Source organism: Dermochelys coriacea, chromosome 2 (genome assembly GCF_009764565.3).
Source record: "Dermochelys coriacea isolate rDerCor1 chromosome 2, rDerCor1.pri.v4, whole genome shotgun sequence".
Lineage (NCBI taxonomy): Eukaryota > Metazoa > Chordata > Testudines > Dermochelyidae > Dermochelys > Dermochelys coriacea.
Genome location: NC_050069.1, coordinates 240,464,992 through 240,484,106, shown reverse-complemented (window position 1 = coordinate 240,484,106; position 19,115 = coordinate 240,464,992). Strand labels below are relative to the sequence as shown.

Below are 19,115 nucleotides of genomic sequence, written 5' to 3'. Positions count from 1 at the left end.
CCCCATTTTGAGACTTCCTCTTTCCTGTGATCCCAGACAGCAACAAAGCAACACAACAGCCAAGAAACCAATATGTTATGTATATTATTTAATGCTTTCTAATGTGAAACAAGATAACACCGTGTGATATGGGCATTTTGGTCTTTTTTCATTCTTGACCAAAACACTGCTGATGCCATAATCAAAGAAAGCCTGGCCATACTTGTGAGCATGTTTCTTGTTTTTCATTCATTCCTGCATCACTAGACTCACCGCTGGAGGCTGAAGCAGATACTCTGCATAAAAATGAGTCAGTTGTGCCTCTTATCGAAAATCAGAAAGAGGAATTCACTGTTAAGCAAATGAGGCCAAGAGTTAGAAAAGTGAGAAAAGTTAGAAATGTGGTGATACTAAGACAGCACAGAAGCAGTCTTGCAATGATTTTTTTATGCTTTGTTGATGAGATGGCTGCCACAGACAAAGATCTTCTGCACTCAAGTCCCTCAGCTGGATGCTTCCACAGACAGGTGGTGAAAATAGCCAAACTGACATCTGCACGCCATCTCCGCACAGCCAACATGTCCATACCTGCTCCACAAACACCACACCAGGGGCCCGCCATTTTGATCTACAAAATGGCAGCCTCCACGTGACCTCACACGCAGTTACATGTGAGGTCACACCACAGGAAGGCCACCATTTTATTGATCAAGACAGTGCCCTCCTGATGGAGCATTTGTGGAGCTAGTCTGGACACATTTGGGTACAATGGCATCATCTCAAGCTGAATCTGGGCCATTGGACCTGCAATCCCATATGCTGATGGCACAACCCCAAACCACAGTTAGAGAGCCTATTCCTTAAAGAATTCAAGTTGCTTTTATTCCTTATTTTTAAAATTAGGAATTAGAAACACATAAATCAAAAGTTATAAAGGTAAGTGTCCTCTGGGGTAAGCAGCATCAAACAAGGTGAATAGTTCCTATGGTTAATTGCTAGTGAATGACCTAACTGTTCTGAAGATTGATTTGATGAACAGGGAAGCAAGACCACACACTTCTCACCTTGTTTAGCACTTTCTGGGATAGCCGCCACTGCTGTGCGCAACCAGATTATGTCTAAAAAGCCTTCCACATGAATGGTCTTCAGAATTGGCAGACCATTGCTCTGGAACTCATTGCATACTTGCCTCAGGACGTCTCCCTAATAAGTAGGCCTATCCTCTTTGGTCTCCTGCTGCCTCAGTGCCCTGGTGCTGACGGAGCTGAACTAAATGTCTTCTCCCTTCCCCCAACACTGCAGTAGAATTGACCAGCTGGAAGTAGGTTTCAGTTGCATTTTACCAGCTGGTGGGAGAGTTCCTGTGATGGTTATTTTCTCTTAGTTTATACAGTATTAATATTTCATATGCTAAATTAGCAGAGCGCTTTTAAGTCTTCATGGGTATGTAGCTTATCTGTTGAAGTCAGTGGCTGAAGAGTCATTTCTAAAAGTGTTTTCAATTTGAAATCAATTTGGAAAAACAAACAGTTTAAATCCTTCCAACCCTTCAGGGTTCTTTTGGCTTGTTTTTAATTTTACAGAATTTTTTTCAGACCATAATAATTTTTTTCCCAGAATTTCGGAGGCATTTCATCATCATTATAAACTATAATATAGGACATCTTTAATTTTTGAATGTCAGAATGGTGTGTTCTTTTTTCACTCCCACCCTAAAACCTGTGGAAATTTATAAGCTGATTGACAAACCACTCAGTGCTAACAAACTTTAAAGGTTCGTTACTTCACCTACTCAAGAATATTCAAATGTTTCATGTTTACCCAAATTTCAAATGCTAAGCTTACCAGTGGGGATTGGCTTCAGCATTTGTTCCAAAATTAAGTTTCCCTTTACATTTATTCTATAAAAAAAGAAATACAAGCATATGTGACCCCTGTAGTCACACCTTACATATTACTATGAAATATGCCTTGTAAGGTATCACCTGAAAGCTGATAACATGCTGGTTATTAATATTGCAGAATTAATGTGTTAACATTCTAAATGAAGTTATGAATTGCCTCTGTATGATGTTACTAGAACACGTTTCAGACCAGACAGCCTAACCTGGGTAAAAATGATAAACAGGTCTATTCTGGACAAAAGAATATGAGATTACCTCAATGTACATATTATCAGTAAACAAAGCCATCGAGCTAAACCAGCGGGGTTACCCTGATCCTGAACTCAAGAGAGAGAATTAATATGGCTTCTGCTCCTCGAAGAGAGACTCAGGAGAGTGAATGCCCAGTAGGGCTTCAGACCAAGGCATCCCTTTGGGAATATAAGGAACAGAGAGAGAAAGAGAGTCTATCTTTATCCTTCACCTTAGGGGACAAAAAAACCCAAGTGATTTGATCTCTGTGATGTGTCGTGCCCAGTAAATAATGGAAAGGAGACACAGGGACAGAAATCATCTGGAACAAAGACTATCTTGCTAGATTAAGTTTTAGAATTTTAGATGCATGTTTTCAGTTTTATTTGCCTGTAACCATCTTCACCTTTCTCTCTTTACGTGGTATCACTTAATCCACTTTTGTTGTTAAACTTATTTTGCTTTCACCATAAAATCATCAGTGCTGTGTAAGTTCAGTAAACAGAGTGGCAGCTGTGTTAGTCTGTATCTGCTAAAAGAAAAGGAGTACTTGTGGCACCTTAGAGACTAACAAATTTATTCGAGCATAAGCTTTCGTGAGCTCACTTCATCGGATGCATGCAGTGGAAAAATACAGTGGGGAGATTTTATATACACAGAGAACATGAAACAATGGGTATTACCATACACACTGTAATGAGAGTGATCGGGTAAGGTGAGCTATTACCAGCAGGAGAGAAAAAAAGAAAAACAAACAAAAAAAACCCCTTTTGTGGCACTGCTAGGGGTACCCACATGGCCCCACAGTATGCCAACATTTTTTGGGCTGACTTAGAACAACGCTTCTTCAGCTCTCAGCCCCTAAGGCCCCTACTCTACTTGCGCTACATTGATGACATCTTCATCATCTGGACCCATGGAAAAGAAGCCCTTGAGGAATTCCACCAGGATTTCAACAATTTCCACCCCACCATCAACCTCAGGCTGGACTACTCCACACAAGAGACACACTTCCTGGACACTAAGGTGCTAATAAGCGATGGTCACATAACCACCATCCTATACCGGAAATCTACTGACTGCTATACTTACCTACATACTTCCAGCTTTCATCCAGACCACATCACATGATCCATTGTCTACAGCCAAGCTCTACGATACAACCACATTTGCTCCAACCTTTCAGACAGAGAAACACCTACAAGATCTCTATCAAGCGTTCTTACAACTACAATACCCACCTGCTGAAGTGAAGAAACAGATTGACAGAAGAGAACCCAGAAGTTACCTACTACAGGACAAGCCCAATAAAAAAAAAAACAATGACACTAGCCATCACCTTCAGCCCCCAACTAAAACCTCTCCAACACATCATCAAGGATCTACAATCTATCCTGAAAGACGACCCTTGACTCTCACAGATCTTGGGAGACAGGCCAGTCCTTGCTTACAGACAGCCCCCCAACCTGAAGCAAATACTCACCAGCAACCACACACCACACAACAGAACCACTAACCCAGGAAACTATCCTTGCAACAAAGCCCGTTGAAAACTGTGTCCACATATCTATTCAGGGGACATCATCATAGGGCCTAATCACATCAGCCACACTATCAGAGGCTCGTTCACCTGCGCATTTACCAATGTGATATATGCCATCATGTGCCAGCAATGCCCCTCTGCCATGTACTTTGGTCAAACCGGAAAGTCTCTACGTAAAAGAATAAATGGACATAAATCAGACGTCAAGAATTGTAACATTCAAAAACCAGTCAGAACACTTCAATCTCTCTGGTCACTGGATTACAGACCTAAAAGTTTCAATATTACAACAAAAAAAACTTCAAAAACAGACTCCAGTGAGAGACTGCTGAATTGGCATTAATTTGCAAATTGGACACCATTGAATTAGGATTGAATAAAGCCTGGAAGTGGATGCGTCATTACACAAAGTAAAAAACTATTTCCCCATGTTTATTTTTCCCCCCTACAGTTCCTCATACATTCTTGTCAACTGCTGGAAATGGCCCACCTTGATTATCACTACAAAAGGTTTTTTTTTCCCCCTCTCCTGCTGGTAATAGCTCACCTTACTTGATCACTCTTGTTATAGTGTGTATGGTAGCACCCATTGTTTCATATTCTCTGTGTATATAAAATCTCCCCACTGTATTTTCCACTGCAGGCATCCAATGAAGTGAGCTGTAGCTCACGAAAGCTTATGCTCAAATAAATTTGTTAGTCTCTACGGTGCCACAAGTACTCCTTTTCTTTTTTAGTTCAGTAAAGTGTGTGCTTCTTTAAAGCTAACAAGTTGGAGTGTATTACTGCCTCTGTAAACGCTGCAAACCTAAACACTGTCTCTGTGAGGGTCCAGTGAAAGGGGCTGTCCCTGCAGTAGAATGATTTGGGGGCAAATTCTGAGCCAAAAGGGTACTAAGGTCAGCCTACAAGCAGTAACCGGCTTAGGCAAAGCCAGGGTGAGGCTTGTGCGGTGCTGGCAGGCTGTTGGGGTCCATGCCTACATCGATGTCTAGCCACAAGACATCTAGAGTTAGAAGGCAGATGATGACCAACCCCTTACTGGCCTCGGTGAACCCAAACATCAAAACATATTATACCCAAGTTATAGAAGTTTCCATTAACTTTTGTTTGCCAGGGGGTGGATACAAACTGTGAATCTGTAGTTCTCTTAGACTCCACACAAGTTTTTTTTGTTTGTTTGGTTTTTTTAAAAAAATTTAATATTGTTAACATGCAAAGCATTGGTAATGTCATCTCTTTGAAAGGGAATCAACCCTTTATGCACTTTGGTCATCCTTCAAACGTACAATTTTAGCCTTTATATTTATCCAAGGTTACCCTAGTATTTGCAGTATTCCCTTACCCTAATGATTACCACAAATACTGAGGTCTATTTAATTTAACACAACTGGCAGTTTAAAAGGATAACCACTCTATGTCCCTTCCCTCGTCCAAAGATACCCTGTGCCAACATACCAGCAATTGTGATTAACAAAGAAACAGAACAAGAGAAAGGTCAGTCTCAGGATTTGAAATGAAGATCTGCTTACTTAATAGATGGAAGTAATCACTTAGTTTCTCTATATTGGATATACTTTTAATTCAGGGATCGATTTATAAAATGCAAAGAACAGATAACTTCCCCGTAAGGCTTTCCCACACAGTATAATCTCATCATAGTTTCCTAGACAAGGTAATTATTGAACTAGATAGCCTAGTATTTTGCCATCTCTATAATTACCTCTGGAGTTTTCATCACTACCCCTCAAGGTGCTTCTAATTTTAATGGCCTATTCATTAATACTAATTTGCCAACATTACACTTCCAGAGATTTATACAAACCCAGTGACAATGCGGCTTTCAATCCTTTGCATTATACTTGCTGTTTGCTTTGTGTGTTTATTACAAATCCAGTTTTATGCTGTCAGAAAAGTTATCTAGCCTGTAGTTGGTCCTTCCATCTAGGTCATTTACACAGATTAGCAGAAGCAGCAGACATCACAGTACCACAGATTGGATACCTATTAATCTCCTTCCTGGACATCATGCCTCTTTCACATGGGTTAATCTGTGATAGGCTTTTAAAACTATTTTTTCCCCTTATCTCCTATTTCACTCCCTTTACATGCCATTTGAATTAAAAGAAATTTTCAAGGTTGATCCTACATATGGGAGCAGATTTCACCCTTCTGAAGAGCAAATAATTCACATAAAAATTCTGAGAGATTTGTTCAGACAGTTGTTTTACATACCCAACTTACTCCAATACATGCTACAAGCCTGCTGGAAACTGGTACATTACAGAAGCTAAATAAAGTTTGTGACACATTCCATGAAGTTCAATACCAAGAAGATTTATGGGAATCTGAATAGTTTTTTGCTTGCATATCAAGGGGACTTAAATGATAACTCATATGACAGTCATTTACTTCCCACTCCCCACAAGAGTAGCACCCACTACTACACTTAGAGCAAGTTTAAAATTAAGTTACACAACATGTCACCCACGATCTAAATCACAAAAAGCTGCTTTGCAGGGTTGGGATTTAAAGCAGCTCCCAACTTCAAAAGAGCAACAGAACTGGCTAGAATTTAATGGCGTGGACTATTCACATTTATGTAAGCTTCTGATTTGCATAGGGCAGCTATCTGCAGTATGGGAGAGAGAAAAAACAACAGCATAGTTGTCACTTGATATAAGAGGCCGCTCAAATAACAAAGGATTTGCCCTTTGTATCTATCAGTAAGAAGAAGCCAAGTTTGTGAACCCAGTGTAATTTAAACTACACTTGAAGTGCTAATCCAGATATTTTTAAAATTAAACTTTCAGTAGCCATCCTCCTAACATCACTGCAAAGTTGACATGAAAAAAATGTTGAAAGCTAAGTAGCATACCATTTCTATTGCTCAGAGGTTTGGCTATAGTTCTTACTTGCCAACAGATGGGCAGTACAAGGCAGTATAGAATTCTGATCCTCATTTCCCTGCTCTGAGTTTACTAGCTCAGTCACCTTTGATTTAAAACAATTTATAGACAATGCAAGTTTGTTCAGCTTCTGTGCAAACAAATATGGCCAAAATTTGGCCTGCCATACAAAAAGTCCAAAAAACAGGTATTAATGTCATCATTCATTTTTCTATCATGGAGATACTTGATTTCCAAAGCAGTAATGAGGCCTGGACTTGGAAGGATCCAATTTCCTACTGCTGCCCAAATGTCTTCTTGGTAAAGGTAATATTTAAAGTGGTCTCCATATCTAACCGGTAGAATATTCACATTGTGCGAGGGGGGGGGGGGGGGGAGAACCCTCAGATAAGAGAAAAGTAGAGGGCTGTAAGTAAAACCTATGACCAATCATTCTAAATGGAGGCCAGCAGGATAGGACAGAAGTCTGGGAGACTGACCTGAGAAGGTCTATGGTGAAGATCTTGGGTGTAAATGGGAGTTTGTTTGAAAGGAAGGGGTATCAACTGTGACTAGTCACCCTAGTCAAACCAGAAGGTCCAAGACTATGATACAGGACAATCAATGATGTTATGTTATAACGAACGTTATGAAATTCTGCAAGTCACTTGGCCAATTTCAAATAGGTATCATTCAACTCTGCAGCCACCAGACCAGTTATCTTGCTATAGGAACTGCAGAGAGACTAGAAGTTTCAAAGAGAACTTTAAGAATGAGGTTTTTTTTTTTTTTTTTTTTTTAAAACAGCTTCTAGACCAGGGGTTCCCCAAAACTTAGTTTGCGGCTGGTTCAGGGTAAGCCCTGGCAGGTCGCGAGACGCTTTGTTTACCTGAGTGTCTGCAGGTACGGCCGCTCCCAGTGAATGTTCCCCGTTCCTGGCCAATGGGAGCGGTGGAAAGCAGAGGCCCAGCAGCTCCACTGGGAGCTGTGAGCGGCCGCACCTGCGGACACTCAGTTAAAGAAAAAGTGTCTCACGGCCCACCAGGGGCTTACCCCGAACCAGCCACAAACCAAGTTTATGCTCGCTTTAGTGAACCTGGCAAATTCCCATGAGCCAAAAATACATGTTACCTACACTTGGACCTCCAATTCATGCCCAATACATCTTATATTTTATATAAGCATTAATCCAGCCTATATTGTAGGTCCAGAGGCAGCTAGTTATTCACGAAGTAGCCACCTTTAACCCTCAGAATTCTAAACAAAGTTTTGTCCCCAAACTGAAGATGTTCTTCTAACTGGTTGTAGGAGGTCACTTGAAATGAAGTGGACAATTAAGAGTTAGATTGTATTCATAGAGGGGACAATTAAAGGCAACAGGCAGTGTGGAATGTTACAAATCGATGTAATGAGCCACAAAATCAGTGGTTTGTGTATGTCTACACCACAATAATACAGTGGCACTGCTGCAGCTATGCTGCTGTAGTGTAGATACTTGCTACAGAGACAAAGGGATTTTCTATCTCTGTAGTAAATCTATCCCCTCAAGAAGCAGTAGCTAGTTCAATGGAAGCATTCTTCCATCAACCTAGCAGTGTCTAGACCAGGATTTAGGTCATCTTAAACTATGCGTCTCAGGGGTTTGAATTTCGCATCCGTGAGTGACATAGCTAATTTGTTCGAAGTTCTGAGTGTATATCAGATCTTTATTATGAGCTGTAGTTTATGAGCTGTAGTTTACCGGTAGTAATCACAACATACATTTGTAACTGTGGGTATCAGTGTCTTCTTTCTTCCTAATCTGGAATTTGAATTTGCATTTCTACAATTAACAGTCTCTGTCAAACCCCAATTAGTACATAAGAACAGCCATACTGGGTCACACCAATGGTCCATCTAGCCCAGTACCTGGTGTTCCAACAGTGGCCAATGCCAGGTGCTTCAGAGGAAATGAAGCAGGCAGGTAATCATCGAGTGATCCGTCCATTAGTCACCCATCAGAAACCAAATCAGTCATGAGGAAAGTCCTGGTTGAAATGCTAATCAAACACCTTTGTGGGTTATGCAACTTCCAAATACCTTCCTCTGATCTGACCCAAATTAGTGATTATAGGAACTCTCCCCACAGATGATATTACTTGATAGGTAATGGCCTCTGAAAACTTTATTTACAAAAATAAGGTAAGCTAATACTGGGGACTTCATGTGCCAACAATCATGTGACAAAAAGGATGCTAAGACTAAGCTGTCCTCTTTTTCAAGCTAGAAGAGTCAAACTATCAAGTTGGAGCTTAAAAGCTACGTGTAATCTTTACTTGTTCAAAATTACATTGTCATGCAGTATTTCTTCATATCTTTTTACCTTTTGGACTTTTAAAGATGTGGGATGCATCAAGTTTGGAATCCAATTATCCATTTCCAGTATTATAATAGAGACCATACAATAACCTGGAAAGTTTGAAGGCAACATTCTATTTACTTAGGAACCTCACTTCAGCAAGTGACTTCCTTTTAAAAGCTACAGGATAATGCTGTCAAATCAGATAAATGTTTATTACATTCCCCCTAATTTTACTGAAGTAAAAAAAAATATAATAGCAATAAGCAATAGCAGGATAGTTTGTTAGATAATGTCAGTATGTACCCCCTCTTTATTCTGACAATTTCAGGCTCCTGGCACAGGACTGCAGTGTACTACATTGAAAAAATAAATCAAAAAGCCAAAAGTAAGGAAAGATTAAAAATTAGAAAAGCAACCCTTTGACTGCTTTGAATGAGGAACATTTCAGTGTAGATAATTTTAGTTGGGGCCACTATGACAGAGTGCTGGAAGCTAACAGGTGAACCAGCTCTCTGGTCACTTAGACACCAATCAGTTTCCTTGGAAAAGGTTGATTGGGGATATGCAGCTAATTAGTTGATCAGTCTGGGAGAGCTGATGAATCAATTAGCTATTAGCTCCAGGGTATAAAAGAGGACACCAGAAGGAAGTGAGGAGGGAGGACCTGGGCTAACTGAGCCCAATATGATCTGACATCTTGCGGAAGGGAGACCTCTGCTCCTCCCTGGCCCTGTGGGAAACAATCAAAATATTTTGCTACATGAGACTGGTGATGGGAATATAAATAAATTCACATGAACTTGCCACATACTGATGGAGTCTGAGAGGCTTCCGGGGCATCATAGAACAGGGATAGAACACACCCCATTACTGTCACCTTAATTTGAATTATTGTGCATTAAATGTTATGAGTTCACCTAGCAGGCAATATCACAACCAATCAGAGACGTGATCATAGGGTTTAAAGGCACACAGGGCTTCCTGCTACATGCACATAACAGAGTTTATGAGAGATCATAATGGCAAGTAGGTAGAAATAAATTTCATTACCAAAGTATTCTTTAAAATACTACTTTCTCTCTGAACACAAAATAAAAGCAACAATTCTGTGGAAAGAATACATTTCCTGAGGTGAAATATTTTTACTTTCTCCATAAAATAAAACTAGTAAAACTCCAGTGTCTTTTTTTTAAGTGCAGTTGCACATTTATATAAACGATGTTTTAGCTAATTAATTAGTGCACCAATTGAAGGCTTAAGAAAAGCACTATTTTATTGAAAATCTGCAAAGGTGGTGTTCTGTTTTTTGGGAGCAAGAGTTTTGGTTTAAATGGTTCTCTTACACTTGGCTCTACTCAGTCATTTCAAAGTTACTTTTTCAGCCGAACAGAGATGCTAAGCCGGGGCTTTATGTAATAGGAGAGCACTCATTAAAAAGTGAGAGTCCAGAGGCTAATACTTTGTTCAGTCTTTATAACATCCATACGTAGTTTGATAAAACAAGTCATGCCTATATTAAATTACTATTTTCAATTAGTATAATAATGTTTATTGTTAACTTTGAAATTAGCAGCATTGTTGTTCTGTGCTTTCATTGCTGGAATATTTTAGTTTATGGAGCTCTACACATAAATCAGTGATACCAGATCATGATTTTATCAGCCAGGCACAGTAATTATTTTCACTAGTATTTTCCATGATCAGAGATAGTGAATTAAGATTATAGTGTTTAATTACACAAGCTCCAGTTCAACACTTAAACTACAACAATTAAGTCATAGACTGTTTTTGCAATGCAATTTTATGGGGCACTACAGCTACAAGATGGAACTTCTTACTTTTTTGGAGAGTTATTTTGGAACTGAAGAGCATGAATGATGCTCAGAACCCAGGAAGCAGTAAAGGCTAAATTGAATTTAAAAATGTCAATTTGCATCATCCAAATGTGAGATTTCATCTGAGACACTTTTTAGGCTGTGATTTTTCAATGGGGCCCAAGGAGGTGGGTGCTCAAATCCCAATAGTTTGCAAAGGAAATAGGTTGTGTTTAGCCCTTTTGAAAAATCCCAGCCTCTGGTGTTTCCAATTGCTCCCCTACTCCCCCAAACTCCCAGTTTGGATGCTATGTGCTCTTGAACAAGGAACACATGCTTTGACTTGAAGTAATTTTGAAATAAATTAACTTTGTAGAAACAGGGTTCTGAAAACGTGCAGTGTATTGCATTTGCCTTAGCTTGCAGTGTATTGCCTTGCCTTAGCTTCAGAAGTTCATTAAAACACTTAGAGTTACTCCATTGAGTTTCTGGGCCAGCATCTTCACATGCCTTCTAAATAGTGGGGATATAAACACACATTGAGTACTGTTCGATGCCATTCTTTTCCTGCAACCCCCCGACCCAACCATCTAACTTTTCAGCATGTGTGTATTATATGTGGCTAGTGACAACTCAAACCAATAGAGATATTGCAAGTGTAACCAAAACTTGAAGCATGACTCTGTCCCTTACTAGTAGCCAGATCACGGAGATTTGCAAGTCTGCTACTGACTTTGAGACCAAACGCCTGGGCTTTAGCTGAGGCAGTCAAGGTTAGATCTAGAGGTCTGTGGTTCAATGACTGCTGATGACGATGCACCCAGGAAAGTGGTGTTACAGAGTTAACAGATTAATGGCTTGTCTACACTGGCAATTTACCGCACTGCAACTTTTTCTTCTTCAGGGGTGTGAAAAAACACACCCCTGAGCGCAGCAAGTTTCAGTGCTACAAAGTGCCAGTGTCCCAGACAGTGCCCCAGCATTGGGAGTTACGCCCCTCATGGAGGTGGTTTTTTAGAGCACTGGGAGAGCGCTGCGCTGCGACTACACAAGGCACGTTAAAGTGCTGCTGCGGCAGTGCTCTAGCATTGCCAGCGTAGACTACCCTTAAGTGTACAAACTGAAGATGCTATTCATTAGCGAACATCTATATCTCCCTCCAAACAAATATACTAAGCCTCGTAGCACACCGTAGAGGTTAGGTAATGGTTGCTTGTGCAATTTTTTTTTACAGAGGGGGAAATGAAGGTTCAAACAATTTAAATGACTATGGCACCAAAAGTGACAGGAATTGAACTTAGATGTCCCTACTGCCAGTACCATGTTGTAAGCACAAGACCACCATTTCAGTGCCTCGGCGAATACTAGCCCTGGTTCCTAGGTTTCATATTTCAGTACAATATAATGGTTGAGGTGATTATTTTTAGTTAATTAAGAGTATACATACTACTATTTGAGGTGTTCCCTGGCGGCTTAATGGAACAGATTGCCATAAGTGAGAGACCTGAAAAGGAAAGCTCATGTAAAGCACATGAAATCTGAACATACTTTAGAGCATTTCTTGCGTGTTTAATCTCATTTTGAATACTACACCTCATACCCCATTTCCACCACAATGGAAAATAGACCGTAAATTATCTAGTGCATCTTTCAAAAAAGTTCTTACATTTGAGACCAATGTGATTAAACAAAAAAATGAGATCCTACAGCTGTCAGCTGAATGCCAGTAGTTTTCTAACAGTAGATTTTGCAGGTATAATCAGAGAACATCTGGTAATAATTAACTCCATGCAAATAATACTGTTAACTCCCCACTGCTCTTTGGCATGCACAGTTTTCTCTGATCTACCGAAGCAGTTCTCCAAATACCTGAATAAAGTCTGTTAGAAAGTATTAGAAATTGAAATCTCATTAGTCATATGTTACAATATGTCAAAACTGTGGAAATAGCTGCAAAATAATGTGGCCTGAATTTTTTCCTAGAACGTTATTATTAGCAACACATGATGCTTTTTAATGTCCAAGCTCATCATTAAGTAAACATGCTTCACCATATAATTACATGAGGAATTTTGAGACTTATCCTAGCCAAATTACTTTAAAATATTCCCTCTTCAAGGACTACAGCTAAACATTTTCAATTTGGATATGCAATGTCTTTTTTTTTCCATTTAAGTTATAAAAAAATTGATTTGATACAACAATTCAAGCTTACAAAGAAAAGAATGTGTTCCATTAATAAATCTAAGCCCATCAGTAAAGGCTTAGTGAATAATTTTCCTGTTTTCTATACTGAAAGACTTCATTGAACAAAGCATTTTTATCATCAGTTACCCAATGCACCCTTATCTGCTTAAGGCAGATTCCAACTAGAACATGCTTTGCTCACTAAAACCAGAGACCTTCAAGTGGTTCAGTTACTTCAACTAGATAGTTTAGACTTAACACAAAGATAAGAACGTGTCATTAAAAAGCAGAAGAAAATCTTGCCTACTGCTTCTTTAAGAGGAAATTATGCCCTTCAATTCTGGCTAGAGGGCAGAGTCCTTCCCATTGCAGAAAGGCAGTTTGAATACAAACCTTCCATCGCAAGCAATGCCTGTGGAAGGTGAGCTGTCTCAGGTAGCCAGCTACACCTTTGCATTCCAAAGGTGCAACTCACGTACAATTATAATTAGTGACAACCATGCTATATACAACCTCTAGCAGTATTTCTTTAGCTACATTCTTCATATTAAAATTCACTTGGATGAACTAATCTCGTGGACCTGTTCTATAAGAAAAATAATGAAAGTAGGAAAACCCACTATGTCAAAACATAAATTCCACAAATTAGCGAGAACACAAACGTGCATAAGCAAGTGCCCTGGGGGTTTTTAAAAAAAGCATTCACACTACCACTTGGAGAAAATGCATCTCCAGAGGAAAACAACTTCAGCTCATGATGCTTAATGATGCGTATAATGGACCAATTTGCTTTTACAATGTACTGTGTGCTTTCTTTCCCCTCACAAATAAAGCTATAGTGATTGCAGAATGCACCTTTAATTATCTGTGGTGGCAAGTGACACTTAACCTATGACTCAACTGTAGCATCTTTGTCATCTCACTACAACAGACTAGGTCCATCATACTTTTGCAATAAGTAAAAACAAAGGAGAAATGCCTTTTTGCTTTTCCTTAACAAGAATCCCAGAGGCTCAGTGTATGTAATGTTTCCTTTCTGCATAATGAATTGAAGATAGAATTCTTTGGACATCTTTAGTGGATTAAAGATAAGGAGCTAGCTTTCCGTGCCCTCCTCCTCCACACACCCCCCCATAGTACCAGGATTAGGAGTTTTGCATGAATGCCAGAGCTACACACCTGTAGTCCTACCTGAACAACAGAGGCTCCTACTTCAAAATACTCGTACACAGACTTAGTTTCTGCTAGGAATGTGACAAATGAAAAGAGTACTTCTAAAATGTAGAATTATTAATGCTTGACAGACTGACTATTTTCCCTGTCATCTTTGGGAGAATTGGTTAATTGCTGAATCCTAGTAATTTGAGAATTCGTTGTATGAAGAGGAACCAATAACTTTTCTTTTCATTAACCAGAATGCTTCCTAAAATATCCAGCTACATCTTTAGTACATTTGAAGTTAGATCCAAACTTAAGGATTCTAGCACAATCCTCCTGTTCTTACAGAATGGTAACCTTGGTTTTGAACTGATACATAAGACTTACCACATCCTTATGTATGTTTGAATGTTGCACTAGCCCTGTAAATTCCTAATTCATAGAAGGGTTAGTCCCAATTCCCCTGCCCAAAACCACCATGCAGGGGTTCAGATTCAGAAGCAGATGAGACATTTTCCAAAAGCACTCTTCACCCTTCAATGCATGGTTATAAGTGCACAGTATAGGAATGTTAATATAGTGATATAGATTTATTACCAGCCCTCTTTCTCAGTGGCAGCAGACAAGGAATAACTGACTTATGTGAAGAGGTAACCTTTTAGAATATGCTGCTATTAAAATCCAAACCTAGTCAACCGATTGATAAGGGGAGGAATTCTTTTACAAGAAAGAGTTACAAGAGCTTTAGGTTTCAGAGTAGCAGCCGTGTTAGTCTGTATTCGCAAAAAGAAAAGGAGTACTTGTGGCACCTTAGAGACTAACAAATTTATTAGAGCATAAGCTTTCGTGAGCTACAGCTCATCCGATGAAGTGAGCTGTAGCTCACGAAAGCTTATGCTCTAATAAATTTGTTAGTCTCTAAGGTGCCACAAGTACTCCTTTTCTTTTTACAAGAGTTTTAGTGAGATAAGACAGTAAAGACATTGAGAACACAACTAACTTCTGTTTGTCAGAGACTGAGCTGACATGGCATCTGAAGGACGGTTTTGGTTAATGCAGCATGTGACTAAGGCCACAGCTTCTGTACTGGGGGGGGATCCATACTTTTGTAATATACTGGACAGACTTAGACTGCGTGCATAGGTTTCAATGGGCATTCAAGCAGTATTTACCAAAACTCAAGCGCATACAAAAAACAACAACTAAAACTTTTAATAAAATGTCTCGCCTCCACTCACCAACTGATGAAAGAGGACTGTTAATAGTTAAATACATAAAATCTAGCCGTCTTGCCCTTTTGATGCTGCATAGTGAAACATCTGAAGAGAACACAATCTCAAAAGGGATAGCGGGTAGATTAAGGGAATGTGTTTTTAGAGCTGTTTGAGGAAAGGTTATGGTCTTGCAGTTTAAGTACAGAACTGGGAGATAAACTCATGATCACTAGCTCCTGAGAACCTACATCATCCTTTCCTCCATTTCTCCATCTTTAAAATGGGGATGGTATTTATATTTCCTTCATGGGATGTTTTGTAAATTAGTGTCTCTAAACCAGTTAACGTAGAACATCAGGGGACATACTGGAAGAGAAGAAAGAAAAACCCTAAAGGTTCAACAGCTAATAATGCTGTGCTGATGGTCAAGAATAAATGTGCAACCAGTTTTCTCCCAAGGTTTCTTAACAGAGAAAGCCAGAGAACATGTGAAAAGAATGGAAACTGGAGAGTCGGAAAGAAGTATTCTGAGTAAACTTCCAAGTCTATCAATTGTTAAAATGCCGCTGTTGTATCTCATCTAAACTACTATAAGACTTCTGTCAGATTCAAATCATACATTTAAGTACTGGTTTTACAACACCTGCCCCAAAACACTGGGGAGGAGAAAGGGGGATGGGGGGGAACCACTGCAGTAGCTTTTACTTAAATAATATTCCTATTCCAATTTGAGATATTGGTATTATAGGTTAATACACTCAAAAAGTATCACACTTCACACACTGTCCAATCAGTGACAGACTTTCCATCCATATTGAAATGAACAAAACCAAAAGAATAAAAATGCCTCAAAGGAAGACTGAATGACTGGCATGCACAAGCTGGAAAAAACTACTCGCACTTCAACCTGACAAAGCTTCAAACATTCTCAAAACAACTGCCTTTTAAACATCTGCTTTCAAGCTTTTAGAAAGAGGTGTTACTTACTTCAAAATCCTGTTTTGTTTTTTAAAAAACTGCTTGTCTGCTTTTATATAGGAAAAAAGTTTTCACAAAATAGTCACAGAATTATTGCAACTCCTTCTAGCCAACAGTAAGAGTTAGACTTCCATAGCAATATTTTGGAGAAGTTTCTCACTTCAGCTAAAAATTTCTTTCCAAAGAATATAAAACATTCAGGTGCTAAGAAAACAAAAATGACACCTCACTCAAGTTACCAAATATCAACATGCAAGCTTGGCAACATCTGCAGCCAAGAGGATTCAGAGACAGATAAATTTAGAACGGTGCTTTCCTACGGCATGTGGGTGCCAAATAGAGTAAATATGCAAAAGCTATATTCCAAGTGCTGCTTCTGTTATATTTGGGAAGAAAGTTATTAGCAAAAACTCTTCTTTCAAAAGTCCTCAGCCATCTAAAGTCCTCAACAATGTAGTTCCCTGATCTGCCTTTAGTGTTTCCATCCATCACTTGATTTATCCACATTAAACTTCAGGCTCTCCAACCTCCGAGGACTAAGCCAAATGCAGTGTGGCAACTTCACATGGGACCAACCATTTATGGGCTGAACAGTAGAGCTTTGATACCAGCTAATCTACCATAAATAGCTCTTGAAACTCAGAAGGATCAGATCAGCTGTTGCAACACTCCCAGCCTGTAGTTACTTCAAATCCAATTATATTGTCAACTATGGCCTGCAGCTTTCATTTTACATTCCCCCCCCCCCGCCCACCCCACCAAACCAAGAAATTAAAAACAGTAAAAACTAAAAGGCAATAAAACAAAGAAAGCCAATCACAGATATGAGAAGGGCCTGGGAATGGGATGGAAAGTAGAGAGAGAGTGTTTCTAGTAAAAAGAAAAGGAGTACTTGTGGCACCTTAGAGACTAACAAATTTATTAGAGCATAAGCTTTCATGAGCTACAGCTCACTGCAGCTCACGAAAGCTTATGCTCAAATAAATTTGTTAGTCTCTAAGGTGCCACAAGTACTCCTTTTCTTTTTGCAAATACAGACTAATACGGCTGCTACTCTGAAACCTGCTTCTAGTAAAGATTTTTATTAAAATAGTATCTCTTAAAATCCTTTTAAAACCCAGCAGGGTTTTAATGTGTAAGAAAGCAGTTTAACAATCTGATGTCCAATACAAAATAATAGCCCAGACTTGCAAAGCAAATGATTTGAAATAAGTAAATGGAAGAATGAACAACAAATTGAGTTTTAAAAGCAAGTGAAATTGAGCAGATAGTAATGCTGTAACAACTTGAGTGTTTTTATTAGAGTGAGAGGATTAAGCTGCCTAGATATTTTTCCATGACTTTTAAAAACAAAAACCAAACGTTAAATTATCATCCTTGGAGCAAATCTTAGACCTTCATTTTAATAGATGCTTAAAGTACCATGTTTCCTTTGAAGTATTTAGAAGTGTTTTCCCCCCCAAAAACCAAGAACTACCATTTAAATACCTGAACATTTTGAAGCCACTGGCTATTTTTATATTTTACCAATGCAAGGCAATGCAACTTTCTAAAAATATTAACTGCACTACTGAAGTACAGTGACACCAGGTGAAGTGTAAAATAGTGACACTGTCCTGAGGCAAAATTTAAGAGCGAGAACTTAGAAATAATGGTGCCCATTACTCAACATCACAGGGAAAGAACACGTCAATTAAAGTACATTTTCTTAAACTAAAAGCATAACATTAGATGTACTCTTTAAGATTAAATTATATGCTTCCACATTCTCGCTCAGGTTCATCCTTACAAACAAAACAAGCCCACAACTGTTTCCACGAATCCTACAAATTCCAGTGCTTGGAAGAAGGGTAGTCTTGCAGAGAAGACACTGGAGTAGGTCTTGAAAAAGCTGTGTTTAAGTCCCAGCTCTGCATGAGTCTCTCTGTGAGACCTCAGTCAAGTCACTTAGTCTGTGACTCAGTTCCCCTTCTTCAAAATGGGAATACTGCTCCCTGTTACCATGAGTTCACACAGCGCTTCGCAAAATGAGGGTCTGAATTTTGGTTAGGGCCTCTGTGTAATGAAAATGAAGTCATGTTTGAAAATCCCCAAAACCTAGAAGGAAAATCATGGATAAAGCAACCAGTTAGCTTTGTGTTGCATTCCATCACCTTCCTCATTCTGCACATTATCAACTTAGACAGTGGCAAGGTCCTGGTTTCAACCTTGTCTGCAAAGCACCTAGCACACTGTGAGCACCACATCGGAGTCACTGGTTTTAATCATGCCCAGGTTACTAGTTTCAAAGTAGTTTCAGTAAAATGCTGGTGACTTAAGTAAAAGTGTTTGTAATCTTTGCTCAGTTTCTGGTGAAGAAATGTCCAACAAATCACCTCAGCTGGCCTGCTTTTGAAGTCTGAGCAGAAAGGCCAAGAACTGAAAGAGGGCATGGAGACAATTTTCCTAAGGCCGTAGAGAATAAATATTAATTCAAATGGGGCCAGATGCACATTACTGGAGAAAGGCACTGGGCTGACAAGTATTTAGAACTGTGAAATTTGTCTCAACCGTTGTGTTCCCGTTTGAACATTATTCTAAAAAGTCCTTCATTTTTAAGTAAAACAATTTCTAAGATCAGTAGCCTCCCCTTTCCCACCACAACTGAGTATACTGTGACTGATAACAGAAGGGATTCAAAAGAATTCTTATATTACTATATTCATTAAAATTGAGTAAATAATCTTGTGATGGGAATCAGACTGAAAGCAACAAGAAAATTTATCCACAGGTACAGCAGAAGTTCTGGCAATTAGTGCTCTCTCCATATCCATTTAAATCCTGGCTCTCTTATCGGAAGACTTCTAAAAATGACTGACCCTTATGACACGGACACCGC

The 19,115-nt window shown here is 39.2% G+C and overlaps 1 protein-coding gene across 5 annotated transcripts in view; it reads right to left on the bottom strand.

The window, feature by feature from the left end:
* Positions 1 to 19,115, bottom strand: part of SVIL (supervillin) — a 233,420-nt gene that overhangs the window by 127,046 nt on the left and 87,259 nt on the right. The window lies entirely within an intron of this gene.